Source organism: Sinocyclocheilus rhinocerous, unplaced genomic scaffold (genome assembly GCF_001515625.1).
Source record: "Sinocyclocheilus rhinocerous isolate Xijiao unplaced genomic scaffold, SAMN03320098_v1.1 scaffold555, whole genome shotgun sequence".
Lineage (NCBI taxonomy): Eukaryota > Metazoa > Chordata > Actinopteri > Cypriniformes > Cyprinidae > Sinocyclocheilus > Sinocyclocheilus rhinocerous.
Genome location: NW_015629527.1, coordinates 765394 through 767193, shown reverse-complemented (window position 1 = coordinate 767193; position 1800 = coordinate 765394). Strand labels below are relative to the sequence as shown.

Below are 1800 nucleotides of genomic sequence, written 5' to 3'. Positions count from 1 at the left end.
GACGCACTTCCTGTGGGTGTTTGCTTCAGTGTCTGCGCTCAGAAAACCGAACCGAATTGAGTTCTCTCTTGCGTCGTCAGATTTATCCATATGTCTGCTCTTCTCTTACTCCCACATATTGACATTTTTGAACGTTTTATGCGACGTGCAGCAAGTTTATGTTAGCTTATGTCCCGCCGGTTCATATGAATCGCATCTAACCTCCGAACCGCGCAGCAGATTCGTTCTGAATGAATCTCTTCCCAAATCGTCCCTCCCTAACATTTTCGTCTCGTTTTATTCGTTGACAAAAATGTCAATAGATTTACGTCATAGTTTTTGTCATTCAAAAAGAGTTTTCAACGTCAAAGTGTCTCAGTGAGGAAACCCCAGCTCTCATATGAAGGCCTAAAGAAATCCTCTAATTGAAAAGTATATACTTTAAAGAAAACGTGAGGCACAAAGCATGTTCTGTAGATGTGAAAAAATGTATTTTGCAGTAAATCCATCCAATGAACACATGCACTCATTAAGTAATTAGTAGGGCTTGTTAAGAGCATCTATTGTTCCTAATTAGGTTAAGTAGTTTGAACAACAGATTACTGGAAAAAAAAATTGGTGTAGAAACATTTTTTTCACCAACAATTGGTGTAGAAACTCAGAAATTGCAAGTAAATTTCACAATCATTTACAAAGAAATGGCAAGTAACACATTGAATTAAACATGACATTTTGAAAAAAGACACACACAAAAAAATAGCGTCAACAGCAATATAAAAATATTAAATAAAAGTCCAACAATAATAATCACAATTGTCATATTTGAAAAACAGATCCTATTGATAAATTCAGTTCGAAAATGTCACTTTCCTTGATCCATTTTCTTATGTTATAGCGCCCCCTAACACTGTAAATCAATGAGATTTGGCAGGTTTACTCAGACTGTCCTGATGTACATTTGCACCATTTTCTGTGAAGTTTGGACTCTGCATAAACAATATACAGGTCAATTAGTCATTATGGGCCACATTTAAAAAATTTTACTGACTCCAAACTTGGAAACGTAGTCTACATTTAAAGACATTTCATATCAGATGATAAAAGCCAGAATTTATTTTATTTTTTATTTTTTACGTTAAACCACCCTCTATTGCTGTAAATTAATGAGATTTGGCAGGTTTACTCAAACCTTCCTGATGTACATTTGCACCATTTTTTGTCAAGTTTGGACTTTGTATAAACAATATACAGGTCTTTTAGTTATTATGGGCCACATTTAAAAAAATGGTACTGACCCCAATCTTATTTCAAGTGATGAAGGCTTTTGAATGTCTGAGAGTAATCAGTGTTGATCACTACTGTAAGGTTAACGCTGCCTGCTTTAAATGTTTCAAAATGATTATCAGTTGAAAACATTTGTTAGAAATTTTGAAAAGTAATCAAATATGATCAGTTACATGACTTTAATAAAGTAATTGAAATAGTAACACTACTTATTACATTTTAAACAGGGTAACTTGTAATCTGTAACCTTACCAACACTGATAGGATCTATCCCTTTAATTCAGTCAGACTCATTAGATCCAGGGGTTTTTCATTCTTGGCATTCATCCAGATAACTGGAATATTAAAAATGATAATCAAGTATTGATAGACATGTGCATTTTACATGCCAAAAGGCTCATTGCCATTTATTGGAAAAAGACAGAAAGGCCTACCATAACTCGTCGGTTAAGAGAAATATCTTCATGCATTGCAATGAAAAAGATAACCTATATTCTTAACTCTTTCCCCGCCATTGACGAGTTATCTCGTCTTTTA

General features: G+C 34.1%; 1 protein-coding gene across 1 annotated transcript in view; it reads left to right on the top strand.

Moving 5' to 3' along the window:
• LOC107739187 (wiskott-Aldrich syndrome protein family member 1-like) overlaps nucleotides 1-1800 on the top strand; it is a 42809-nt gene that overhangs the window by 11999 nt on the left and 29010 nt on the right. The window lies entirely within an intron of this gene.